Source organism: Vicugna pacos, chromosome 36 (assembly GCF_048564905.1).
Source record: "Vicugna pacos chromosome 36, VicPac4, whole genome shotgun sequence".
Taxonomy (NCBI): Eukaryota; Metazoa; Chordata; class Mammalia; order Artiodactyla; family Camelidae; genus Vicugna; species Vicugna pacos.
In genome coordinates this window covers 6,753,360-6,781,296 of record NC_133022.1, presented here as the reverse complement: position 1 = coordinate 6,781,296, position 27,937 = coordinate 6,753,360, and the positions used below count along the sequence as shown (strand labels likewise).

The following is a 27,937-nucleotide window of genomic DNA, read 5'->3' as shown; positions in this document are numbered from 1 at the left end:
TGAAGCAGAAAGGTCCTGAATATGAATGAGTCAAGACACCTTAAAGGTATGGTGAGGTCAGATAAGACCATGAAGATATTTGAAATGTGTTTCCTTTATACAGATAGCTAACTATTTGAAATGAAAGATGTATTTAAAGACTGTCAAAAAGGTAATCTTCTCAAAGACAAGTAGTCTATCTCTTTAGCCAGTCACAGTTCTTAATGATCATATAATATAAATAAGCCTGGGTGCCACCAAGTCCCAAATGGACTATTCAGAAGAACTTATGACCTCATAATCCTGGCCATGACTAACGACCAGTAGTGAACAATTCATCTAATAGAAGGAAATGAATTGTCTAGTCAGCAACCGATATTATGTTTCTCAAGAATTTCTATCAAGACTAACTATGCATAGTAGGTAGAAAGTGAACTGAAAGGCCCTGTGGATTCTTGAGGCCCACAGTTTAGGATATAGAGATGACTAAGTAGTGAAACTCTTTCCTCAGAGGAGAGTGGAGCAAAAATGAAGAGAGAAGCAGATACTTGAGAACCAGGGCTCCAGAAAGAGAGTAGCTTTGGTAGGGTTAATTTCAACCATTGAAAATAATTGCTTTGAATTTTTTCTCTCCCACTGATATTCACATCCCTTTTGTATTTGCTTGTTCTCCAAAATAATGAAAAATATTCTGTGTAATAATGGAAAAAGAGGGACATCTATTTCTTCAAGTCACAAGATGAAATTCAGCTGAGTTTTGAATAAAGTTAAGCAAGAAAAAAATTACATTGTTTTCATAGTAAAAGAAAAAATGAATAATTTTGCATCTGAATTTTTAGGTAAATACAAGATCCAAAAAAAAAATCGCAAACAAATCTTCTGCCTAAAAGAAAAATCTTTTTAATGACCTTGGGCTGCAGTGTAGGATAGTCACAAAGGAAGAGAAGACCTAGTTTATCAGACAGCCATTCACAGATTCCACATAAAGGCTCAGAGATAAGCAATCAAATAAAATCATATTTATAGACAATCATTTGGGGCATTTCTTTCTTAAGGACAAAGTAAATAGTAAGAATCCACTCTTCTTACTCAATAGGAGAGAAAAATCTTTAGGAGAAAATGATGACTAAAAACCTAAGGGTAGCATTCTATGTACAAGAGCAGCAGGCTAGCTGGCTCTCATAGCTGATGTCATGCTAACCATGCCATCACAACGATTTTAAGAAAACCAATTATTTTCAGAGGCCATAGATTACAAAGGACAATTTGTATCAGCTTGAAAGAACCAGCGAAAAGAAAGAACTGAAGATGTTCAAGGTATTCTCACCCCAAAAGTCATTTTGCTTTGCTTCAGTAGAACAGATGTCTTGGTGGTTGAGTTCATATGCTTATATTGGTAGGGTTTCTTTGGTGATGAAGAGGGACTTTAAGTGATCATAATAAATACTACGAGAGCAGCATGTGCATAAGGAATACTTTCCTTAACAGATATTCCTGTAACAAGGACAATTTGTGCTAATTCCACGTATCAACGTTTTGATCAGAACACAGAGTATTCCATATGGATGTCATACTAATAACTATACCTGGATGGATGATTTTTAAATCTGAATCTTTGAAAAGATATTTGGAAAAGTCTGAGCCTAATGCTGGCATGAGAATTGTATACATTAACTTAAACATAAATGTATATAATTACAGAGAGTGGGTAAGGCTATGTTCTGTGGTGCTTAAGACAATTCAAACCTGAATTCAGACACAGGTTTGCTGAGTAGTACATTCTAGCAACATGACCCTGGGCAATTTGCTTTCCCAACTTCCTTGGCTATAGAATGGAAATAATAAGAGTAGTTGCCTTATTACCCCTTGTTGGGAAAATTGTGGAAAAAGAAACCAATCAGCATAAATTTAATTCACACTAGGTAATCAGTACAATAGCAGGATGATTATGGTCACATCGCTCATAACAACATTAATCTCTAGCTCCTCCTCATTATGGATCTGCTCTGAACACTCGCTCTTGCGTATCTCCTAATTCTAACCATCACGGTGTTTTGATTGATTGACTGTTGTGGGAGGGTGGGGGGAGGGGTAGACACTTTCAAGTAACATTAATGGAAAATAAAATCAGGGAAAGCACAGCTTCCTCTAGCAAAGGACAAACCACAGTGAGTCAACTGAGAATTCTTTGGTAGGAGCAACAACTGTTTCAGATTCTGACATGTTTTGCCTGAGGTTACGTCGCAGGTTAAAACTGTTTGCTGCTTCCAGTGTGGAATCTTTGGAAGTTTCTGTCTCTTCTTAGCCAGTGATTCCTGAGGATTACCTGTCAGGATCTGCCTTAAAGTTTATCTCGTGTCCTGATTTATTTGGCTATATAGCCAAGCAAAATATCTGAAATGTATATATAACATTGTAGAGCAATTTGAAATGTTTTATTTTTCTAAAGCAAAAACCATTTATCCTACTTTCTCAACACGTGTGCATGTTTGTTATATTATATAAATATTAATAGATATTTAAGAACTAATGTTTTGTTGTTTTGTTTTGGGGGGGCTTATTTGTTTGTTTAAGCATCATCTGTTTTCTTTGAGTTTCTTCATCTGGGCTTTTGCCCCAAAATGGCTTCCACTTTGATTTTCACATCAGATTGGTAGATGCCAGGAATTAGCTCCTAGAGAACTGTGGACTAAATGCAGTCAGCTCTGGTAAGGCAGCACACCCAGATCCCAAGGAGCAGATGTTCATTACAAACCAGTGCCAAATATTTAAAAGCCATTTTGAGAAATTTAAGTGCTGCTTTAATATGCCAAGGAAAATAAGATTAACTTTGTTAAAAAAAATTTTTTAGGTTTAAATACAAAAACAGCACAATAGCAGAACATATGTTGTCTGTTAACTAATTTAATCCCATGTGATCATACTACCCTGTTCTCAAGAACCCTAAAGGGATGCATTTAACTTACTGCTGTTCTGTTCTCATGATTCCTAATTCACTGACTGTTGTCACTAGTTTAACACTGTGGGCTGTAGATTCTCAGCTAATAATGCCCTTCAATATCTAGCTCAAAACACTTTTTAAAAATCCAATTCCCAAATTTAGAAACGTCATCTCTTACAAGATAAATTCCAGGCCTGAGTAAGCCCTTTATTTTTCGGTTGGGAGAAGTGATGATTACATTGTGACTTCTCTAATACCTTCCGCATCCTGGGCGAGGTACTTAGTGAACTCTCCTAAGGAGTTTGCTCTCGTGTTGGTCCTCTCAGCATCCTGTCCAGTTTGCTCGCCATCTGCTGTCACTTTGGGGGCCTAATGATGCAAATTTTGGGAAAACATTTTTAATAGAGATGCTGAAGCTTGGGCTAGATAAACTCCCAGCAGCTGCATTTTCTTCCAAATATTACTTTGAGCCCAAACCAGTCTATGAGTTATCGATCAGATGTGCTGGAAATGATGCCCCATGCTCAAGTATACAATTAAACTTTGTTACCTCTTCCATTAAATGGAAATCACAGAGCTGTATTTGGTCTTTTTAAAATCCTCATTATATGTAATAGCACAGATGAAGTGACAAAGCACAATGATTTTTGAAATATCTTTAAGGCACTACTGCCAAAAGTCTTCAGCGGATTCTTCTGCCTCTGCACGTTGCAGTTTTGTCCATATTTTATGTGCTGAAGAAGGAGAAGTGTAGCAGTGATCTCTTGAAGGAGCACAGGCCATCTGCCTCAATAAGCTTGTTTCTATAGATTTGGTTTAGATCAATAAAGTAATCAAAGAAACAAAGAGGGGGAAATGCTTAGCTACTAAGTAGTAAACACTTGTTTTATAAAACTCTATAAAGATCCAGTAAAACATTAAAAAAAGAATAAATGCTAACTTTCCCCATATGACATCACCAGAAAAGCTTCTGGTAATTACAGAACCATGTATTACTGTCAACAAAATAAAAGAGAACCCCACAACAGCTGCCACCTCCCGAGGGGTGTCCTTATTTTGTTCCACCCTCATTCACACTGCAGGTACCACCTGACACAATGAAATCCATTTACTGTGCTCGTAGTTAAGGTACATCATAGTCAAATAAAAATGACATATATGACATTAAAAGTTTCAGATACTACAAGGCTTAGAGCACCTTGTAACAATAGGTCTGTGCTTCCTTTTCCTGTGTGTTATGCACATACTAATAAATATGGCTTCCTTTTCTAAAAAGATAGGGATAATCTAATTACAGATAATGAATCAAAGAATCACAAACTGCCTCAATATAATTTGAATAAGGTCCAAGTTGGCAGAGTAGTAATACTCTACAATCTTGTGTCAGAGTGCCTGCATGTTAGACATGCCCAGAGAATCTAAATTTTTTTATACATAAAGGGATTTTAAATAGAAGTTAAAATAGAACTAAATGGCCAGCATGGAACATGGTAGGAGATGCTGTAGGAATTATACTGCATTTTATGATTTCCTAGGGGGCAGTAAGAAGTTTAATTTATAAAAGTTTTCAAGGTTTTACATAAAAGGTAGAATATAAAGTTCAACTGTTATCATCTAATTTTTCTTTCTTTTTTTTAATTCCAAGATATTTTATGGGAAAATAAATGAGTAGAACTCAGTGAAGCATTGGGAGAATAGCCTCTTAGATAAATGAATTCTTTAGTTAATTCATTTCTTCTTTTCAACAATTTACTTTCCAGTAGTCCAGATGGAATTCTAGACAGAAGAGCAAGCTGTTTTTCCTCATCCTCACGGTCCAAGCCATGGGACACAGTGCGGTTCTCACTGACATGCAGGCCTATTGCAATTAAAGCCATTTCGTGTTCCCTTTGATGAAGTTTTCTTTCTCCCTGGTTTCCTGCTTTATCTGTCATTTGTCCAATATCGGGGCGATCAGCCAGAGGAGGAGAGAAGGATGCACAGTTAGCTGCTCGTGTGTGTCTTCGTCTTTATATACACTCAGTGATGAGCTCGCACGTTGCCTGGCAAGTACTCTTCAAGCCTCTCGTGTCTATCCGCCCTTCTCCGTGTTGGGATATGTATCCACTTGGAACTCCACCATCAGGTCTGGCAACTCTCTGGACAGATGCCTGTATCAGGGGCATAAACATGGGGAGGGAGGGCGGGGGACGAGGCCCAGTGCATGATGATAACTGCCCAGGAGACTCGGCTGGACGGTGAGGCGTAGAGCGTGTACCCTAGGCAGTGACCAGCAGGGGGCCCCTCGCTACGTGGAGGGTTCCAACACCTCTTGCTTCTGTTTGGAAATGAGTTGAGCTTTCTTTTGAGACAGGTATACCTCTTCCTGAGGATCACACTAGTAGAACTTCCGGATATAAGAAATCAGAGGCTTAGGCAGTGGGAGATCCAGGATGTGATCTATCCAGACGAGCTGTCGGATTCGGAATAGGCAAAGGTGCAGGAGGAATTTGACGTTGCTGAATCGGGACGCTGGGCAGAGTAGCTGCACTGGAGTTGGTGGCAGTCCTGGAACCCTGGATCTCAAGAAAGAAAGAAACTTCCATTCTTGGGGTGCATGATGGCTCTCTTAATGAACTCCACTACTGACTGACAGCGATCCTCAAATTTGGGATGATACCACAGGCTGAAGTTTCCTCTGCAGTGCTCCATTCTAGTGTGGGGGGCGGTACCCTGTGGTTGGAAACTGAGGCTCAGGATACGAGGATTAGAGCTGTCTCCTACCAGGACAGACCCATCGGGCTTGCCTTTCAGCTTCATCTCTGCATCTTCCCAATTCATTGGCCCCCAATACCAACACTTCTCCAACTCTTGAAGGCTGGCTGCCAAGCTGCTGAGTCGGGTGGGTAGAGGGGACACTGAAGGTGTTGCAGAGACTAGCTCTACAGGCATTCGGCTGCTCGGATGGGAGCAATCCAGGGAAATGTATCTAGGAGACTGAGGCTTCTTTGTGGGAGACGGGGGTTGGCTGGTGTGGAGAGGGCACGCCCCGCTGAGAGATGTCCACGTCTACAAGTGACACTGTTTCACCTGTGAACAGGGGGCTGAAGGAGATTGGAGAAAATGCACTTTGAGTTCTTGTCAACCTGGGTTTCCCCTCCGAGTCCAGCTCCTGGCCTGCAGAGCCTCCCATGTCTGTCAGGCTCGCAGCTGAAGCAGCCCGCTCTCCGGAAGGCCTCCTGCGGCCCCAGCACCACCGCCAGGGCCACCGCTGCGGCTGTTTGTGCGAAAGAGGTGACTGAGGCGGATTTTGAGCGAGCCCTTCCGAGAAGGGCCCGTGAGCGGCCTAAGGGCCCAGGAGGGGGCGGGGGAGGATGCTGCTGCTGCTCCCTCTACTCCAGCGCCCTGGAGGGACCAAGTCCCGCATCGGGAAGGGCACCGGGGTATTTCAGGGCCTGGGGGCTGCGGCAGCAGCCGGCCGCCCCCTCCTCCCCACCACGGCCCGGGCTGCTGAGCTCATGGGCCTCGGACTCCAGGCCCTGCAGGACCAGAAGCGCATCGCTCGTTTCAGGGGGGTCCTCCCCGGCCTGCGGGGCAGCAGCAGGCGGCCCGGGCTGCGGAGGGGGAGCTGCGGGGGTCGGGGGCACGGGCAGCAGCCCCCGCCCACCGTCTTGATCCCCGGCCCCGCCGGCTGCCTGAGCCCCAGAGGCGCCGGGCCCAACGTCCGCTCGAGCGCCCCCCCCGGCGGCGGGGCCTTGGGGTCCAGGGCGCAGCGGTGCCAGCGACACAGCGGTTCCGAGGGGCCGGGCTCCGTGGCCACCTCTGCGTCCCCCTCCCCCTCCCCCTCCCCCTCCGGCGGCTGAGCCACGCCGCTGAGCATCGTCAGCTGCGGCGGCCGGGAGCCCCACGGGCCGGGCCGCGCGAGGGAGGGCGGCGGCGGCGGGCCTGGCTCGGGGGCGCCTTCCCGTAAGCGGTACGAAGCGGCCGCCGCTTCCGCCTCGCCATCCCTGAGCTCAGCCCTGGGCATCGAGCAGAGAGACGGAGGGCGGGCGGCGGGGAGCCGGGCTGGGGTGGGGACGAGCCTGGCCCCGCCGGAGCCCCGCCCGCCGCGACCCGGAGCGACAGCGCTGACGGCCGCCGCGGCCTCTGCCTCACGGCGCGGGCGGGGGGCGCGCCGGGCCCCTTGTGGTCTCAGGCCGCCGCCGCCCATGACCTAATTTTTCAGCCTGCAATTGTTATCATCACAAACAGAAGGATGAAAAGATAAGAATCCAATGGAAGTTTTAAAAAGTCCTCTTTATAGTTTCAGTACATACACACAATGATTTGGAAGATGTCAATCAATATATTAGAATGCTCTCAATTAACTCTTGTAAAATATTACTAATGGAACTATTTTCACTTGTAGGTTTGAGGCTCAGTTAAGTAAAGAAACTGTTTATACATACACACCACACAAATGTATACTCACATAATTTTTTAAATATTGCTTTTGAATTACCAAAGGCAACTGCCTTAGGTGTCGTCTCATCTGGACTTCACCCTATTCTGTAGTATCACTGCTATTTCACACATCACAGAACAGTGTGATAAGGGACTTGAACAACATTATGATCATTTTCGACATCTTAAGAATTCATATATCACCAGCACTAGTATCTCTTACTACACAGAAGATGTATATTATAATTTGAACTAAAATTTATTTCTTGCTTTATCATTATCTTATTTATATTACCCAAAAGGAATGCCTTACATAAATGTTCATACCCTCAACTTCACCAACTTGTGTATGCTCAAAGCATCTAATTTTTTAAAAGTAAATGTATACTGATTCACTCTCCTTTTCACATTCTGGATGGTCAAGGTAGTATTCACTGCCTCGACTTCCACTTACCTAGGTAATGTACACAATAACGTGTAGAAGTCCTCATTAACAAGCTCAGTACCAATTACCTGAGTCCTCCAACACTTAGATGCCAAGAATTCTACACGATAAGAAATAAGTCAAGAATGTTATCATCAGGACTATGCAATTAACCTCCCTGGCTTCCTTTTAATATATGAAATATGCCAAACTCTTCCCTTCTTTGGACCTTCTTGTATTCTGTTGTCTTTGCCTGGAATAAGCTTATGCTCAACCCTTTCAGTGACTGGATCCTTGTCATCCATCAGCTTTCAGTTTAGTAAGTATCTCATCTTGGGCAGCCACCCCCAGGGCAGCCAGCTAGGTTTCGGAACTTCCTGCAACAGAGCATTTTCTCCATAGCACTGTGATAATAGCAATTTAGAATGACTGCTTACGCGCTGGCATACCTACCTGTTGGCTACCTCCCTGACTAGAAGGTAAGCACTAAGTGGACAGGAACTTGGTCGGTTTTGCTCATCACTTTATAACCAGCTTCCAGTACGATGCCTCACTTACAGCAAATGTTGAGTGGATGTTGTTAAATACACCACTAAACAACAATTTTCTAACTCATCTTGCCAACCCTGTTGCCATTCTTACTGCCTAATTATTGTCTGCCTTTCTAGGAACATTCCCAGAAAAAGCTTTGTTCATACTGTTGCTCCCTAACTCCTCTCTAATTGTCCAAAACAGATCCAGCCCTCAAGGTGGTTCAGTTCCAACCCTTTCTGTGAAGCCATCCCTGAGTATTTTGACACATACTCTCCTTTCTTGGATTTCCAAAAACAACCATCATTGCTATTATTTATGACTATTGTGGGTAATTATTTTGTTAGGCGTTTTGCCATCTAGTCTCAATCCTTTGGTGCTAGAGATAGGTCTTCTCTCTTTTTATTTGTCCTAGTGCCAGGCATAGTGCCTGATGAACTGTAGGGGGTCCAAGATGTTGGGGGATTGGCTGATATAATGATAATCAAACAAACTCTCCCTTTGAAGCTCTAAAGCCTGTTGGAGGAAAGAGCCATCCCTCTCCATGTGCCTTCCCTATATCATTCAAACTGGCCACATGCCTGGCGTTTTGCTGGCCAGTGAATGTGGATGGCTGGGCACTTTTCTGGGCATTTTTCAAAGACTCTTAGGGCATTTTTCAACTCTTAGGATGATGTTGCTTAAGAGTCTGAGCTGTGTAGTGCTCAGGCGGAGAGCCAGGTCAGAGAGCTTCCAGTTCCAACCATGCTGCCTTCCAGTCACTGGCCTCCTGGTCATTCAAAACCAGCCTGCAATTGCACACCAAATACCGTACTAGGGAGGGTGGGTGGAGGTAGGGGTTAGGGATGGGCAGAAATCTTATGGCCAGCACAGTGCCATCTAAGGAAAAAGTTAGCCTCCCCTCTGCACAGACAAGAAGAGCTTCCTCTCTCAGCTTCACTCCAGGAGAGAAGGGGATGTGAGGTTCCTGGCATCACAAGTCATTGACTTATGGTAGTAGCATTCTGAAAGGTGGGTTACACAGTCAGGCTCAGCTGTACCCCAGACTGATATGTGTTCAGAAGGGCTGACAGTACTCTCTTGTGTTTTGTTTACTCTTCCTGCCTTGAGAGATATGTACAGAGCATGATCTCTATTGTTACATTAGTGAGAATGAAAGTATGAAGACGTTAAGGGAATTATCTGAACTCATACATACAGGGAACTGGGGACAAAACACACATTTTCTGTCTCACAGCTTTATATTTTGTATCAAACACTAGCTTATGTTTGGCTAACATCCACGAGGACTAGGAAGATAATATGGAAAAGCTAATCATTCTGGGTGGAAGGAGGGACATTGCTCCAGCTTCTGTAGTTCCCTAAGTGCATAAGCTTTAGGTTTTAGTAAATTAACACATTGAAAAATCTATATCAGAACACCATACAAATACATTAAAAAATTATGTCTCATTACACAGTAATTAAATTGAGCAGTCACCTTGTCAAAATCACCCATGAGAGACTCCATAAGGGAAGCCAATGACAAATGCACTGTTACCTGTGGGGAGTGGTGTAAAAAGCAAAATTCACAAAAATCAGTTTCACCCAGGACAGGCTATAGATAACGTTACAGATGAATGCTAAATACTACACGATAGGAGCTGTCTGATTAAGTTTGGCTCTTCCTCCGTTCTATTAAATTACCATCTCCATGTCTTAGCCTCCGTCTTACACACTATTATCTTGTCCTTTGAGTATCTGACAAATGTCTCCTCATTTATCCACATATGTGGTACGATCCTCCTCTCATGCTCTTAGATTTTCTCACTGTTACACTCTTACCACTGTTCTGCAGTCTTCCCAGTGCTCCTTTGTGGGTGATACCTTACGCAGAGCTTTGCGTGTGTGTCTCTTACAACTTATTATCCTTTTATTTGCATTCAGGTTTACTCAACTAGCTTTTTTTCCTTTTATGTTATTTTATTTTATTATTATTCTAAAATTTTTAAATCCTTAATTTCCACTTTCACGTTCTTCTATCGTTCTGTTACCAAAAGGAAATGAGAGCATAGCTCCGTCGCCTGTACATTGTCCACGGTCCCTGGGCTGGGGTAGGTCCTGACTCCTGCCTGCCGGTTGCTTCTAGGGTGTGGAGCACCCGGGGGCTCACATGCAGCCCCCCGGGAACGGCGCGGGGTCCTGGCGCCCCCTCCTTACTGCTGAGGTCTGGGTGTGGCTGGGCGGCCGCTAGGCTAGGCGCGCCGGCTGGGGCAGCTCCTGGGAGATGCAGCGGCGCAGGCGCTCCAGGTTCTGGCTGTGGAGCTGGATGTCGTTGTCCCTGGAGGCCCCCACCCACAGAGGCTCCACGGCCTTGGGGCAGCGCTCGTAGAGCGCCAGCCCGTGCGAGAATTCGGCCACCTCGTCTTCCAACCCGTGGATGATGAGCACCGGCGACGTCAGCTTGGGCCCCTTCTCCATGCTGTGCGGTCGGGGAGTCACGTTAGGCCTCCGCGCCCCACCCCCGCTGAGGCCCCGCCCCCTGGGTCCCCGCCCCGCGCTCTCTTGGGAAACGCGTCTAAGTAGTAGGTCTTCTTGGTGTCGGGGAAGGCCATGCGCATGCCCGAGGTGCAGCACCACCGTGGCGCACTCATAGCGCGAAGCCAGGTCCACGGCGGGCACCGTGCGGATGCTCTGCCCCTACAGGATGTTGCTGTCCCGGCTGATGCCGTACCTGGCAGCGGTGGGGGCAGGATCAGCTGGGACACAACGCGCGCACACCCCTCCCACTGCCCGCCCTCCTGGGGCAGTCCCTTATTCTCCACGCTTAGGCTCGGCCCAGGACCCTCCCCTGACCCCCAACCCCAACACCAAGGAGGCGGTTGGACCAATACAGGAGGTAGAACCCAGATAGGTGTGAGGGGAGCTGGCCGACAGCCACCCCACTCTGCCGTTTCTTAGAGAGTATCTACTTGATCACACCTGGGCAGTGCACCTGTAAGGGCCCCACCCGCTCCTCCTGGTCATCCAGCTATCCCCACCCCTACACATGCCTGACCAGGGCCACGTGCAGAACCTGCTTGGGACTTTCCTGTCTCTGCTGTTCTGAACTGGACAGCCCTTCCTGGTCGCACTGGAAGGGGGCGTGTCTTCCAGCAGCCCTCACCCCCACCCTCATCCACCCTCTTCGCAAGCTGTGGGGTGGCGATTGGAGGCAGCTGTATCCTCTGATGCCTCAGCGAGTTTGCAACCCCTCAGTGTCCCCATAGCCAGTTAGGTTAGTACAACACAGGTGAGCAGGAACAACGGCTCCTGATAGAAAAAGGGGGAGCCGCCACCTCCTTCTCTGGGCCCCTCCCCTACCAGTGGCCAGGTCCTGGAGCCCACCCGCCACCCTAAGCTCCCCTAGCCCCACACCAGCACGGCTGATCCAGCACCATACCACCAGGTGCTCCTTCCTGACCACACGAGGACCATTCACCACCTTCCAGTGCTGGAGGTCTCTGTGGCCTTCCTCCCACACACCCATGACCCTGATCCCAAAGGAGCCTCTCCTCTCAGTGGCCAGGGAAGGGCTGTATCTCACCTGGGCAGCCAGACTGTCCATCTCCCTGTCCACCCAGGGGCCATCTGCACTGTCCCTGTCCTCTGGCCCAAACCCCCAGACAAACCTCCAGGCCTCGGGGATGCCATTTGGCCTTGTGCCCACTACCCTGGCTGTTCCTCCCAGTCCGGCTCTCTGGTTCGCTGTGAGCACCGCTGTGCCAAGCCCTGGCCCAGTCCAATCACCCAGCTCCAGGCAGGGACCCCCAGCTGCAACCTGGCCATCTCCACCTGGACAAACGTGGCAGGTGCCGGATAGTTTGGCTCTTCCAGGCCTCCCCAGCCCCGGATCATGGCCCGGGCCCAAACCTCCCTCCCTCCTGCTTATTCTCAGCTGTTGGGGCTGAGGGATTTGGTCTCTGGAGGTCAAGGCTGGTAGAAGGACCAACAGATGGAACTCAGAACTCTCATCCCTATGTGGGGTGTGATTCTGCAGTGAACCCCCCCCCGAGCCAGCGGCGACAGGCTGAAGCGGCCAAGGTTGGACACATACCTGCACCATGCCACCCAGCACAGGTCCCCACTGCCAGGGGACCCCACTCTTAGGGCATGCATCAGGGACTGCTAGGGCATCACTATGGCACCAGGGACCCTGCCTCCCCAGGGCAGGTGGGCTTTGGTCCTGGCACGGGCTGGTCACTCCAGTGGGCCAGGCAGGGCAGAGCTGGGGCAGCCAGCCCTGTGGAAGCAGAGGGCACAGTCTCCAGGAGGGTGGGGGCTGGGTGCGTCTCCCTCTAGAGCAGCCCGGGGCGCAGGGCCACACTCTGCACTCTGCACACGCTGGTTGAGACGGAGCCACTGTGCTTCGGTGAGTGAGCACAGGGGTGGAAGGGTCCGCCAGGGTCTGCATGACCAGGGCGGTGGGGTCCAGGGAAGGAGGTGTAGACCAGACCACAATGGCCCTGTCTTGAGTCAGGCCCGTGGGTGTGTGCTGGACACCATGCCCGCGGAGGACCCAGCTTCTGCTCGCCGACCTCCCACCAGCCACCAGGTCTGTGCTGGGTACTAAGCTGCCCAAGGGAGCCTTCCAGGCCCAGAGGAGCCCTGCCCTCAGGATGTGACCATGATCCATTACCAGCACCTGACACAGAGGCCCTGCCCCACCTACCCTGCCCCCAAGAGCTACCACAGTCTGGTTGGGGGGTGGGGCTGAGCCCTTTCACACAGGCCTCACACACCACCTCCTGAACTGGGAGGGGCCCACACACACCCCTCTCCATCCAGGTGGAGCCTCCACTCCTATGGGGACCAGTGCCAGGCCCTGTCCCTGCCTCCGCTCAGGCAAGGGGCTCCCAGGAGGGGCCAGCCCCAGGGAGGCTTGAAGCCCGCCCACCCACCTCCCTGCACTTGGCTGTCACCACACAGAGAACACACAAGGCCAGGCCTTGCCCTGTGGCCCAGGGTGGCCACAAACAGACTCCCTTTCCTACAGGCCCACCCCCTTGGGCTTCCTCCCTCCCCAAGGAAGCCAGCCTGAGTGCCTGAGGGGCGCTCCTTGCAACCACCTGGTTTCACCTGGTCTGGTGACCTGTAAGGCAATGCTTGCCTGCCCTCCCCTATCCCGCTGCAGTGCAGAGCTCACCTGGTGCGCAGGGCCTCCTGGGCAGCATAGATGTCAGCATGGAGGCTCGGCTCGGAGGGCTTGCCCGCGCTCACACTGCAGCTGGAGTGGACCTAGGAGGTCAGTGCTTTGTTTTCTGGGGGGAGGTAATTAGGCTTATTTATTTATTATTATATTTAACAGAGGTACTGGGGATTGAACCCAGGACCTCGTGCATGCTAAGCACGGGCTCTACCCCTGAGCTACAATTTACTTCCTAGTATTCCATATCCAAATCAAACAGCATATCGTAAGAGAAGTCTTACTGCTTGGTAACTTGCAGGTTAACTGTTCTCACGTTGCTGACTGCAGAATAAAATAAAATTCTGACCCTGTTGGGAGACATGTGACAAGCCTTGCGTCTCTAAGGCAACTTCTGGATTCTACATGCTAAATTCCAATACTTGTGACACAAGTTAAAATTCTCAGATGGGCAGAAAAAAAGACTACATCTCGAAGGGCGCTTTTTCACAAAAATAAGACAGAAATGAAAATTGTTATTCTCCTCATTTATTGAAATGTAAACACAAACATGGCAAACTTTTTCTGAAGAAGATTTTTAAAAATTAAAACATTTCAGCCTAAAGAAGTCCATTTCTATATGGGCACAACACCTCCAATTCACACTTTATAAATCGCCTACATGTAGAAGAGCTATTGGTCTATGAGGAATTTACTCTTTCCTGGCTCATCAAAGGTGGAAAATAGGGTTTAAGGAAGAAAGAAAGAAAATGGCCCAACAAATTTACACACACACACCCACACTTCCACACTACTGTTTGTAACAAATCTTCCATAGCAAGCAAGTCTCTAGATAGACCTGTGTCACCAAGGCAAAAAATAAAACAAAAACTACTGTTTTTTGTCATGCTATCCCTATTCAAATAAAAAAAAAAGTCTGTGAAAATGTCCATACCCTGTTAAGGTGCAAAGAAAGTAGCAAGCCATTTGGTTGTACGTGCATTGGGATATTTCAATATAAACAGAATATTAAAAAACTGAGTTTTGGGGGAGGCTGTAGCTCAGTGGTAGAGCACATGCTTAGCATGCACGAGGTCTCAGGTTCAATCCCCAGTGCCTCCATTAAATAAACAAACAAACATAATTACCTCTTCCTCCCCAAAAAGAAACCAATTAACTCAATAAATAAGCTGAGTTCTTTGCGGGCAGGAAGCACTGAGTAGACACAACTCAACACCAGACAGAAGGCGGCCTTGCATGAAGTGAAGCACCTGGTTACTTCCTCCCCTGACATCTCTGTTTTCCCCACATAGTTGGAGAATCACGGACCCTAGTTAACAGGGGCGAGTGTAGATTCCAGGCACTAGTGACCCCCAGTGGGGTTGGTGTACATGGTGGCCCCGCATGAGGGTAAGTTGTCATTGACACTATGCAGTGACAGCAGAAAGCAAAATAAATTTAGTGTCTTTTGTAAAACTGTAAAATTCTCAACAGCTGTCCAGTCTCTGCGCTGCCTGCACCAGGCTGGATGGTGCCCACAGCCCCACCGGGGCCATGACATCATCTGGTCACCACGCTGCTGTTTTCAGCATCGTGACCGTGTGATGAGGAGACAGAAGTTGGAAGGAACCGTAGCCAGGGCAGCAGCAGCAAAACCAGCATTCATGTCCCTGAGGGGACGAGAGAAAAGGAAATAACTAAGCCACCACTAACCGGTGTGTGCCCTCTTCTCTGCCCACTTCTTCCCAGGAGGACGGCTTTGTTGTCTGGCAGCTGTCACTCCTGTGGTTTTTTGGGCATTACTACGGATGATGGCTCAGGGGCTGCGGGTGTGGGGCTGGGGCACCGTAAGATGGGTTCTCCCTCGAAAAAGGAAGAGATGGGAAGGAGATAAGAGTGGTGAGGGGTCCTGGGGCTGAGTTTAAAAAGCATGAGTGTGGTTGGGGGGAGAGCGAGGCTTTTTAGAGAAGTTATGTCCTGTTTTTTGGAATCTCTCTGTGGAGAGAGTTGCTCTTGACCACTGTTCCTTCATCCATGACTGCATGGTTTGCTGTTAGGATGTACCCTCGGCTGCTGTAAATTTCTGTTCATTCCAGTTATGTCTGTTTTTAGACAAAGTGCAAGCACCTTGTCTTTAACTTTCAAGGAGTCTGTCATTTCACACCAGAGGAACTTCACACCAGGCAACTTTATGTGAAACACATGTGGAGCCCCCAACAGTCACCAATTAGTGACTGGAATGCAAAATAATTGACACAAGAAGGGAAATGCGCTCTGCTCCCATATCTGAAGGAAGACAAAGCAAAGTGAAACAGCAAGAATAAAATTATGTGGTTTGAAATCAAAATGATAATTTCTTGAAGCTTAAACAAATGGTTCGTTTAAAATAATTCCACTTCTTGTAAAAGTAAAAACTTCTGAAAGGTGAGACTGAGAAATTTGGAAGGAGACTGTGGGCCACAGGGGAAAAGGCTGTGCAATGAAGAGCATTCATAAGGCACCAGGATTTTCATCCTCCCCCCACAGCAGTAACTCCAGAGGGACTATTTATGCAGAGGCAAATTTGGAAACTAATTACAGGTTTTGGAGATAATACGGTAGAAGCATGCTCTGTCAGACATGAAAGAATATATATGTAGATTAATCAGTCAAAATCCCTCATTTTACAAAAGAGGAAACGGAGCTATTCATTATTAGAAGTCTTGGAAGAGCTCTTAATTCTACTTTCTTTGTTCTTAATCTATACTAGTTGCTCCTGGTACAAAGTTTTGACACATATTCTTTCTGTTCTAGAATATCTTACCTAGGCTTACAGAGACAAGGTCCTACAGAGAATAAAAATTATTTTTCAGAAAATCTGCACCTCCTTCCCAAACTTCTCAGTGCAAAATGTTCTCAGACTGGGGGAAAATGTTAAATTTAGAAAAATGTCTAATTATTCATTTGAATAAAGCTATCAAGATGTTTTTTCACACAATTGTAATATAAAATAATTTCAAACCTTAGGTTTTTTTCTGATTCAAAAACATTATACACCTAAAAATTTTGAGAAAGAGTAAAAACTTGTGAAGAAAAGTAAGAGAAAATCATTTAGCATCCAACAATATGTTTTGGTGATGTTTCTCCAAATTATTATTACATTTACTGGAATAATTTTCAATATACAGGTTTGTAACCTATTCTATCATCTAAACAGTATTTTAGGACTTTTTTCTATGCTGTTTAATATTCCATTTACTTCAATAACTGCATAAAATTTGATCATATGTCTATATCTGTGTGTGTGTGTGTTACCTCTGCCACCATCATTTATTCCACTGATTTGTCATGATGTATACACATGGTTGGCTGTAAACATTTTTACATGAAATCTTTTCTCTAAATTTTAAGGAATTATTTCCTTAGGAGATATGCCTAGAAATGCTCAAAATGTACTAATATTTCCAAGGGCATTTTGTTTTCTAAAAACCTTTGACCAATTTATAATCTGCCACCACTGTGTGAAGCTCCAGCCTCACTTCAGGTCTGCCAGCAATGAGTTTTTTTGTTTGTTTTTTGTTTTCTTTTTTTTTTTTTATGGACTTACTATGTCTACATGTCAGCTACTCTTTAAAAAAAAAAAAACCTGGACAGATTTATTCCACTGAAATTGGCTCCCGTTAACTAGTATATTTAGTTGGAATAGCTATTCTGAGAATAATCCTTCACAAAGAAATTATCCGTATCAGTTATTTTATGCCACAAAGTTATTCTCTATACCACTGGCAGGTCTAAAAATTCAAGTCGGTTTGTTCTTGCGAACTTGAAACACAATGGATCCCATAGTACATTGTTAATAAATGACAGCTCTGGCCCTGACCAAAACGTGTTGATTTAACTCCAAATGAACTGAAATAAGAGCCAGAATATGGGGAGAAAGAGGAAACGCTTCCTCCACCCTCCACCAGCGCGTTTTCTGAACAGGCTGCTTCTCTTGGGCGTCTGCTCTCCATCCCTTCCTGCTTCCCTTTGGCACATCTCAAGGGGCCCCTCCCGCTCTGGGGAGGGCTGCCAAGTTCTGCGTAAGTCTGCAAACGGCCTTGGGCCGCGAGACTGGCTGTTGGCTTGGCCCACGGGGACCCTCCTTCATCCCGGGCATCTAGGCCCTGAGAGCAAGGCGTTCACTCCCCGTGCAGGTGTGAATGGCAGGAAGTCCTTCTCCTAGGACAAGTCCCAGGACAGGGCCTCTGGGGTTGGCAGGGAGCACACACTGAAGCCCCACCTGAGAGCCATGCTAGGAGGGGCCGTAAATTCAAGGTGGTGACCTTTCCCATCTTACACTTTGCAGATGACCAGGCTCCAAGAGAGCAGAGGGGAGCAGGTGCCAGGGGACAGCCTTGGGTCAAGGGCCAGTGGGTCCTGGCACCAAAAGCACAGCTTCCCTCCCACGTGGAGCTGTGGCGGGGCCTCCAGAACTCGGGGGAATGCAGGCACCCTCTTCCCACCTCAGGAACGCACAGAGTGGGAAATCATGCCTTCGCGAGTTCCTGGTTTGCAATTAAACCCTCAATCTGGGGATCTGCCTGGCGGCGAGCTAAGGGGATCCAAAGTCCAAATGTCCAGGCCGGACCCCCGGTTGCTGGGCGGCCGCACATGGTCCCCGTGTCCCAGCCTCACATCAGGCTGCTGCCTCCCGCCTGCGCAGAAGTTGGAGGCTGGGCGCGGGGCACAGGTGGGTTCTGGGCTCCCGGCTACCAGGAGGGGCGACGACCCCCTCCCCTTCCCTGGGTGCGAGTATAGCGGGGAAGGGTGGGGGTTACAGGAGCCTGAGGGACGGCCTTTAACGGTTGGGCCCTCAGGGACAGCCCTCTCCCCCTCCATCCCGGACCGCGCCCGCCCACTCCGCGCCTCCCCGCGCCCCATCCGCCCCCGTGGAGCCCCAGGCCGGGGGTGCAGCCTGTTACCAGGGCGCGGAGAACATGACGCAGGGCGCGGCGCTCTGGATGCCGCGCGTGCCCGTGCCCGTGTACAGGTGCTTGGCGTGCGGGTCCTGCCCGTCCCCGCCATTGGCTGGGGGTACCTGTCCGACGCTGCACCTGCCCCTCACCCCCGGCTCCTGTGCCCACGCGCCCCAGCGCCCGCTCCGGCTCAGCAGCCCCAGTAGCAGATGCGGGGCGGCCGGACCGGGCCCGGGGCCGCGGCGAGAGGAGGCGCCCTGAGCTCGCGGGTATCACGGCGGGCTGGGCGCGCTCTCTCCGCGGCAGCCAGCGATGTGTTTTATAGATCGCATTACTTGACAATACCAGGCTAGAAAAGTCATAGCTTAATTAGAAAAGTCAGGTAAAGTGGAAAACAAAACACATACACATACCTATTTTATAAATTTTATATAACCCTGAAATATGTTAACTTGCATCTTTTCTGATTTAGAGACAAAAGGCTTCGACTTAGCTCTTTGCTTCGTCTTTATTGCATAAAATACACCCACCCTACATCACTCTGATTTTCAGTTTTTGGGTTTTTTGTTTGTTTTTTTAGAGTGAAGCAAGAAATCAAGGACACTTAGAAAGCAATAGGGATACAGAAATCCTGTGACCTTTAAAGAAATTTGTGACCCTGTTTTTATGTTGTTGCCTCCAAAATGATTTTGACATACATTGCTTTACTCTTCAAAGCAGAAGTGTAATGGATTCGTTCGTTGTAAAGGGGAGGGTAAGGACAGCTCTCTGGTCTGAATAACCTTTTTTTTGCTGCTGAACATTCGTTATATCCCACTATTTTTGGAGTAGAAACTCATGATGAAGTACAGTCTAAGGAAGAGGTCAGAAGTGATACCTACTAGACCACGTGTCTTTCTACTGTTGTGCACAGAGCAGAGTCTTGACTTGGGGCAAATGGCTGTTATTAGCTTTGAGTCTTTTCACACTGCAAGAAGCTTTTCCTTAGTTCTTATCACCTGTAAATACATAAAAAGCTAACTGAGAATAGATATGAGTACTATTATTTACTGCCAAAAGGCTGTCTGACATGAAATGCTGTGGAACAACTGTATACACTGAAAGATCCGCTCTCCACCTGTATTGCATTGTGAAAGTCTGATAGTTCAGCAATTTGTTGCATTTGTAAGTAACCAGCTTATGTATTCTTCTCTGACATTTAAAAATATCTGTGGAGATTATACTAGCTTTAGGTGTACAACATAGTGATTCAATTCTTTTATAGGTTACAGTCCACTTAAAGTTAGTATAAAACATTGGCTACATTGCCTGTGTCGTACAGTGTACCCTGCTATCTTATTTATTTCATCCCTAGTAGCTGTGTCTCTTATCTCCTGCCCTATCATGCCCTCCCCTCCCCTCCCCCATTGGTAACCATGATTTTGTTCTCTATATCTGTGAGTCTGTTTCTGTGTTGTTATATTCACCAGTTTGCTTGCTTAATTTTTTAGATTCCACGTATGTGTGATTCTACATACAATACTTGACTTTCTCTGTCTGACTTAGTTCAGTAGGCATAATACCCTCCAGATCCATCTATACTGCCTGTTGCAAATGGCAAAGTTTCAATCTTTTCATAAATGAAAAATAGTCCAGTGTGTGTGTATGTGTGTGTGTATACTTATACCACATCTTCTTTATCCATTCATTTGTTGACAGACACTTAGGTTGCTTCTATATCTTGATAACTGTAAATAAGGCTGCTATGAATACTGAGATGTGTGCATATCTTTTCCTTTTTCTCTAAATCCTGAGCAGCATTTGTGATTTGTGGTCTTACTGACTCTAGCCATTCTGACAGGTGCGAGGTGATATCCCACTGTGGTTTTGATTTGCATTTCCCTGATGACGAGTGCTGCTGAACACCTTTTCAGTGCCTGTTGGCATCTGCTTGTCCCCTTTGGAAAAATGTCCATCAGATCTTCTGCCCATTTTATTGATTGGGTTGTTTGGGTTTAGTTGACTTTTGAGTTGTATGAGCTGTTTATATATTTCAGATATTGACCCTTTATCTATCATATAATTTGGAAATACTTTCTCCCACTCAGTAGGTTGTCTTTTCATTTTGTTAATGTTTGCCTTTGCTATGCAAAATCTTTTAAGTTTATTTAGATCCCATCGTTTATTTTAGCTTTCATTTCCTTTGCTGAGGAGACAGATACCAAAAACATATTGCTGTGATATATGCCAAAGATTATCTGCCTAATGTTTGTAGGAATTTTATGGCTTCTAGTCTTATGTTTAGGTCTTTAAGCCATTTTGAGTTTATTATTGTATATGCTGTGAAATGTTCTAGTTTCATTTACCTTTGGCTGTCCAGGTTTCCCAGCACCACTTAATGAAGAGACTGTCTTTTCCCCAATGAATACCCATGCTTCATTTGTCACGGATTAATTGACCAAGTGTGTGAGTTTGTTTCTGGGCTCTCCGTTCTGTTGCACTGATCTACTTCTCTGTTTTTGTGCCAGCACCAAACTTTTTTTGATGACTGTATCTTTGTAGTATAGTTTGAAGGCAGGGAGTGTGATGCTTCCAGCTTTGTTCTTTTTCTCAAGATTGCCTTGGCTCTTGAGTTTGTGTGTGTGTGTGTGTGTGTGTGTGTGTGTTTTGTTTAAATTTTAGGGTTATTTGTTCTATTCCTGTAAAAACTGTCATGAATATTTTGATAAGGATTGCATTAATTCTGTAGATTGCTTTGGGTAGTATAAACATTTTAACAGTATTAACCATTTCAATCCATGAACACTGGCTATCTTGTCATTGATTTATATCATCTTCAGTTTCCTTCATCAGTGTTTCATAGCTTTCAGAGTATAGGTCTTTTTCCTCCTTGGTTAAGTTTATTCCTAGGTGTTTTTTTGTTGTTGTTCTTCTTCTTCTGATTTTAAATGGGGTTGATTTCTTGATTTCTCTTTCTGATAGTTTATTATTTGTGTATAGAAAAGCAACAGATTTCTGTATATTAATCTTGTATCCTACAACTTTACTGAATTCATTTATTCATTTTAATAACTTTTTGGGTGGAGATTTTAGGGTTTTATACATATAGTATCATGTCATCTGTGAATAATGACAATTTTACTTCCTGCATTCCAATTTGGATACATTTTGTATCTTTTTCTTTTCTGCTCTGGCTAGCACTGTGGTCCAGCACTATGTTAAATGTAAGTGGCAAAATTGGGCATCCTTGCTCCTTGTAAGAAGTGAAAAGCTTTTGGCTTTCGACTGTTGGGTATGATGTTGGCTGTGGGTTTGTCAGCAGTTTACATGTAACATGCCACTCCCCTCAGGTCTGAAAAGCTTCTGCAGAAAATTCTGCTGATGGCCTTGGGAGTTCCCTCTATGTGACTCTTTGTTTGTCTCCTGCTGCCTTTAAAATTCTCTACTTAAGTTAAATATTTACCAATTTAAATGTGACATGTCTTGGCGTGAGTCTCTTTTGGTTCATCTTGTTTTGGACTCTCTGAGATTCCTGAACCTGGAAATTTGTTTCTTTCTTCAGCTTTGGGAATTTTCAGCCATAATTTCATCAAATTCATTTTCTACACTTTTTGCCCTCTCTTCTCCTCCTGGGACCCCTGTACCACACTTGTTAGTTCACATGATGTTGTCTCAGTGGTCCCGTAAACGGTCTTCAATTTTTTTTAATTTGTTTTTCTTCTTGCTATTCTGACTGAATGATTTCCATTATTCTATATTTCAGATCAAAATATTTTTCTATTTTTCTGTATGACTTTGATGTTAATTCCTTCCAGTGTTTGTTGTTTGTTTGTTTGTTTTCAATTACTTTATTCTTCGGCTCTGACTGATTCTTCTTTATATTTTCTTTTTTTATATTTTCCTGGTTAAAATTTTCACTGTTTTCATCCATTCTTTTCCCAAATTCACTTAGCATTCTTATTACTAATGCTTTGAACTCTTTACCTGGTAGATTACTTATCTGTTTCATTTGTCGTTTCTTTCAGGGATTTATTCTTGTTCTTTTGTTTGAAAGAAATTTCTCTGTCTTCTCATTTTGTTGAGCTTACTCTGTCTTTATGAAATTAGAAGGAACAGTGACCTCTCCTGGTACTGAAGTAGTGTCCTTGTGTGCTAGCTTCTCTCTGCAGCCTTTGGACCCGGTGGCTTTGGCGGGGAGCAGGATCTGGAGTGCGTATGGGTCACATATTCCCCTCAGGGGTGATAGCAGCTATCACCTTGGTGGGAGGTGGGGCTGGAGATGGAGGGGCTAGAGCCAGAGGCAGGTGTGAGCCAGGGCTTCTCTGCTACTCAGTGGGAGTCACAGCTTCCTGGTCCCAAGTTGCTGGAGCAGAAGTCATAAGGGTAGGGTCCAAACTGGTCCTAATCCATCTACATGCACTCTCCCCACTCCCAGCAATGGCACCTTTGCCCCCGTGGGGTGCAGGATTGGAACAAGAGGGGCTGGAGCAGACACTGGGTCCCAGCATATCAGGCAGAGCTCCAGGCTGGTCCTGATCTGCCACTCTCTAAGCTCCAGCAACAGCTGTCCTTGCCCAGTTTAGATGCAGTGCAGGGTCTCAGTCAGCCCCATCCCCTCCAAATGCTCACTCCCCTCAGTGACAGCAGCCATCACCCTAGTGGGAAGCTGCCCTGGAGCAAGAGGGGCTGGAGTGAATGCCCAGTGTGGCCAGGAGAGGTGCTGGGGCCATCCCAGGACACCAGCCAGGGCCCCGGGCAGTTTCCCTCCACTTCCTCTGCAGATTGCTCTGGAGAGTAAGCAATTGTGTGTACCCATTCTCCAAGAGCAGAGTCTAGGCTTCTTACAGCCCTCCTGTAAGTCCCAGCAGTTTTCAAACCAGCTAAGGGGACTTGCCTTCTGGTGTCGGACCCCACGGCTTGGGTGCCCAATATGTGCTTGGACCCCTCATTCTCCAGGGAGGAGTCCACGGCCATGACATCCCTCCTCTTCTGTGTCACTTGCTAGGAGTTGGGTCCCAAACTGATTGCTTCCCCTCCCTCCCCACCTGCCTCTGTGTGGATCCTTTTCTACAGCCTTGGTTCTAGAAGAGTCTTTCTGCCTGTCTCCAGTTTGTTTTCAGTGAGAGCTGCTCCACATGCAGATGTATATTTTAGTTGTGTCTGGGGGGTGGGGGGCGGTGAGCTCCTTGACCTCCCACTTCACCGTCTTGATCTCCTCCAGTCTGTCTTCTTTCTCTTCATGCTACTTTGTTTACAGTAATGGAACTTATGAAATTCCTCTCAGAGTGTCTGTTTCTCCTAAATAACACCAATGTCTCTTCCTGAGTCCCCAGATTCTCACCTCAATCCTTAAAGAAAACCTCTCTCTGCAGTTTGTATTTAAGTCCCTGGAACTTGCCTAGTAGCTTTGTCTGCAGTCCCCTTAGTACCACCCACATTACAAAATTATATTTTCTAATAATTCTTTTTGCAAAATCAAAATGGGGTCTGCTCTTTGTGTGTTTTTAATTCAGTCATTCAATCCACTGTCTTATATAAATGAGCTAATAGAAGTATATTGATGTTTGGCCACATGAGCATTTCCCTCTTTAGGATTTCACCAAATGTCACAACTTGCTGGTCTCTGTGCCACGATGTCCATTTATCTCACACTCACTAGGGCACTGAGCTTCATCACCTCCACACATGCTGTGTGTCTTATGTCAGTTTGGGGCCCTCTCTGTTTGTTGTCTCTTTCAAAAGGATGTTAGTATAAGAATGAGGGATGCCATTGGACTTCTTCTAAGCCAACCAACTGCTTTTTAGCTTATGGGAATTCATGGCTCTTTCCTTGGGACCTGCTAAACCCGTGTGTATTCATGTGACCCACAGAACCTCAAATCCATGAGGAAAAGACATGCTGGCTAGGCCTTCTGCAGATTGATCTGCAAGCTGCCTATGTGGGGCATCCTTCCAAATAACTACCAGACTTAATGACAGATTCTCGACTCTCACCTGAACTACCCTGCATACTTTTACACTTGGTTCCCAGCAGCACATGCTGCCCACGATGACGCAGCAATTTTGATATATCCCTTGCAAAGCTATTTTTCTTTTAGTCTTAGATCATTAATTTCCAGTGCTTCACAATAAGAAAACCTGCTCATGTGCATTTCTGGACATCAGAAATCATAACAATAATAGTGCAATTCCTGAATACAGTTGTTGTCTTCAGTAAGTGTTGGTTGAATCAGTGGACATATCACATACCTGCTTTCCATGTTCAGTGATTATCACCACTAACACCAGCCTTATTGTCTGTGGTATAGACATGGATTCTTCCTTACTAATTTTTTGGTGCATTGGTTAGATTCTCCTACATTGTGCTGCAGTGATAAACAGTCTCAAAATCTCAGTGGCAAACAGAGACATAGGCTTAACATTGGCCAAAGTCTGCCTGTCCCTCCACTTCACTTATGGACGTGGGGTAGATCAGTAGCCAATATCTACGGCAGTCTTGGCACAACAAAGCAGGTGGCGTCACAACCACCTGATAGCTCATAAGGCGTTTTCTCAGAAGGAGCACACATCATCTCTACAAATATTTCTTGGCCCCAAACTGCTGCTTGGCCCAGGGTGAGGTCTTGTGACGATGGACTCATCAGGAGAGGGGATACTTTGACAGTAATACAATCTAACCCAGTTGCCCTCTTGGTTTTCTTGCCATGCACAAGAGCTACTCTCACCCTCTTCTCCAAGGAGCTAATCCCAAAGCCCCAGCGCTAGGATTGGTGAGCATCTTAACACTGTCTCTACGCGGATCTTCTTTTACTGTAAACCTATTAACTATAAAGACAATTTTTCTGCCTTGCTCACACAGACACAAAAGCAAGAGCTGCATAAATCCAGAAAACCATAATCAACACTCCCTTTCAGAAGGAAACAATGGGGGAGCAGCACCATCCTGGGACAGGGCAAGTCTGTGATCCCGCTGGGAAGACGTGCAGGCCCTGCCCTGAGGGTGGGGCTCCTAAACCCCTGGTTCTCTAGGACTCGTGACTCCATCTTCTGAAAGATACTCTTCTCCTCAACCACAGATGAGAACACACTGCAGAATATATTATTTTGGGCAAATGCAGACTTCTAACCTGCTTCCTGTTTACAGAAGTTAGGGAATGGCCATCAAAAAGGCCGTTTTAAGTCTTGAACAGTCAGCCTCTTGTAGTTCAAGCGATTCTTTTGAAAGTGATACCTTCTCAAAACCTTGGTTGAATTGTTGTCTGTGAGTCAAGTCAGTTCTGTTTGTCAACACCTCACTCACAAATCTGTACAAGATGTGACTCCACGTTTTTCAACTTATAGATAGTTTCATACACTGCTCTTCTAACTCTGAGTGATGATGTTTTATTTATTTTTCAGTCACAATCCCCCTTTGATATCCTCCTTTGAAGCATGGAGCCTTGTATTAAAGAGTAACAAGGGCGGGCATGCATTTCCCTCAGTCCTCGCTTCTGAGCTGGTTGCCTGGTAGTCACTGGTATTTACTGTGGGAGCCCATGACAGGGTTAACAAATTGTAACAGACCCCAGCCACCATGAACAACTGTGCTTAGTAACTGCTTTGCAAGCAGGCACCTGTGTGTCCGCAAACCTGTCTCCTGGCCCTAAAAAGCAGAGACAATGTCTTGCTTGCACAGTTGAGGTGTTAGATAGCACACTGCTCATGGCACAGCAACGACCCAGGCCCTCAGCTATCTATAAACGCTGGGCGTGCCTGCTGTTAGACAGTCTGTTATCCCCAAAACAGGGACCTGGCGGGGCTGGGCTCTGCTCTGTAACTAACATATCTAAAGATGTACCTTGTGCCCATCTCTCCATGACTCCCTTACAGATAAACAAAGCCTTGGTACTCATTGTGGCTTCTACAGTCTCCAGCCCACCCTGTCTTTCCCTGAATGCCTGCATTCCCTCACACCTGTTAGTGATTTTCCCTTTGATTGTAACACTAAGCATGGGAGCATTTGAGAGTCTCAGGGAGTGGCCTCCGGACTCCCTCTCTCTCTTGACTTTCCGCAGAGTCTCGAGTAATTCACTCCATCTTGGTGGGGCTTCTGCCAGCCGGCCAGAACTCACAGTTTACAGCCTCTCTCTTCTGGGAGTGGTTTCAGCACCCTGTGGACTCAGCCAGGTCTTACCTAGTGAAGCGATCTAAACTCCTTTACATGGTCAGTTGACCCAAATGGTCATTGGCCAAAACTTTTTATTTTGATAGAATTCAAATCTATAGAAAAGTTGCAAGAACAGTACAAAGTCCCATATGTCTTTTCACTCAGATTTACCAGTTCCTGACACTTTTGTTCCATTTATTTTTTCATCTTTCTCTCTACATTTATGTGTATTCCTATTGCACTTTCTGACCCATTCAGGAGTTAACTGGGAACTTTATGCTCTTTTATCACTAAATGATTTGACAGATATTGTGTAAGAACAAGACCACCTTCTTACCTAACATTGGTACAATTGTCAAATTAGGAAATGTATCGCTGATGCAGGACTGTTAAGTGATCCAAACTTTCAGTCCTTGAATTCCTGTCATTATTGGTCTTGCTCTATTGGCTTTCTGTATTTTGCGATTAGCTTTCAGCACAGGATTTGCAAATGTCATTTGGTGTCCCAGAGAATTCCCTGGGTCCCAGACTGCAGTCAGAATATTAACTCTTCTCACTGCCTGTTGGCAAAATTGTTAACAGAGGTGAATGTCGTGTGATGAGGTGGCAGCTGGCATTCTTTGTGGGTGCATCTATGAGAGGTTTCAAAAGCCTCGTGTCTTTTTCATGAGCATGTAGCAGTGACATAATTAGAAAAATCACATTTTAATATAATACACCACTATGGAATAAGCCATGAGCCAAGAGTGAAAAAAATGTGCAGAACATAGTAGTTTATAGTCAGCTTACTGCCGCTGTAGTTGTCCCCTCCTCTGTGTCCTGTCACCACCGCTGGGCTCCCTCCTGGCAGTGTGTGTCACTCACCCTTGTCTCCCACCTCTCCCTCCCCACTCAGACTCAGTCCCTCCCAGGTTTCCTGGGCCTCCGCTGCTTATCAAATACGATTTTCCCTTTTCCACTCAAAAACAACATTAGGTAACATACAAAGGTACGTTCCATGAATTATACATTTCATCAAGTCGCAAAATATTGAGGGAAAGTGGATATGTGAGTACATGTGTTTCTTTTTCATAAATGGTGCTCATTGGTGGTAGAGAAATATATGTAACTTATAAATGAAGACTAGGTGTATCAAAGGAAGTTCGGTTGGGGATTAACAGACACACGTTACTTCACATAAAACAGATAAATAAGGACCTACTGTAGAGCTCATGGAACTATATTCAGTTTCTTGCAATAACATATAATGGAAAAGGGCCTGAAAAGAAAATGTATATATGTATGTATACGTGTAACTGAATCACTCCACTGTACACCTGAAACTAACATTGTAAATCCACTATGCTTCCATAAAAATAAATATAAATAAATAAAAGTTGGGGTACTTAGATTATGTTACACCTCTTGGGCCATATCCTGGCCTCCATACTTGCTA

The 27,937-nt window shown here is 45.9% G+C and overlaps 2 pseudogenes; both read right to left on the bottom strand.

Moving 5' to 3' along the window:
* Positions 1–5,207: 5,207 nt before the first annotated feature.
* LOC140691711 (suppressor of cytokine signaling 7 pseudogene) lies at positions 5,208–6,926 on the bottom strand (annotated as a pseudogene).
* A 3,578-nt stretch (positions 6,927–10,504) lies between these two features.
* On the bottom strand, positions 10,505–23,330 carry LOC140691648 (alpha/beta hydrolase domain-containing protein 17A-like; annotated as a pseudogene).
* Between the last annotated feature and the right edge of the window lie 4,607 nt (positions 23,331–27,937).